Source organism: Mus caroli, unplaced genomic scaffold (genome assembly GCF_978045245.1).
Source record: "Mus caroli unplaced genomic scaffold, Mus_caroli_1 scaffold_16, whole genome shotgun sequence".
Classification (NCBI taxonomy): domain Eukaryota; kingdom Metazoa; phylum Chordata; class Mammalia; order Rodentia; family Muridae; genus Mus; species Mus caroli.
In genome coordinates, this window is record NW_028227271.1 from 62,559,203 (window position 1) to 62,559,871 (window position 669).

The 669-nt window shown below is 49.2% G+C and overlaps 1 pseudogene; it reads right to left on the reverse strand.

Moving 5' to 3' along the window:
• Positions 1-324: 324 nt before the first annotated feature.
• LOC115029491 (small nucleolar RNA SNORA17) lies at positions 325-426 on the reverse strand (annotated as a pseudogene).
• Between the last annotated feature and the right edge of the window lie 243 nt (positions 427-669).

The following is a 669-nucleotide window of genomic DNA, read 5'->3' on the forward strand; positions in this document are numbered from 1 at the left end:
AGGAGTGTTCTCAGGAATGCTATACCCAGCTTGTGAATTATAGTACCAGACAGGAGTCATCTCAGGCGTGGTCTGTACCCGAGACCTGTATAGAGTTGGATTGGTAGTCATCTCAGGCTAGCTCTGTGTCCTGGCCCCATGGCACTGGTCTGGTTGTCTTGTCCTCACTCCTTGCCCCAGGGCCCACTGTAGCCCCATGTGAGGGTCATTTGTCTCAGACTCACTCTTACCTGAGGTTCTTCTAGTCTCTGGCTTGCTCCCCACCCTGGGAGCCAGTCAGGTGGTAGATGCCTGGTAGTCATCTAAAGTTTGCTTTTCTCAGGGAATGTAAGTTTACTAATCATTCAGATGGCAAGCCTGTCTCCTCTCTGCCACCTGCTGACAAACATGTGACATAGCAGCAACTCGAGAGTCTCTAGGGGCAGGGCCATATGGTCATTTTAATGCCTCTCTTCTCAGCCTTACAGCATCAACATTCCCCTCCCCTAAAGCTATGGCCTCAGAAAACTTTTTCAGGGAACTGAAAGATGCTTCATTTGAAAAAGTGGAGTCCTGTTCAGTTCATTGGGAGAGTTGCCTCTACCACGAAGAACCAGATAAAACAAACCACTCCCTGCATGAAACCTGAATGGCTCTGGATTGACAGGCATTGCCCAAGAAGCAGTTTCA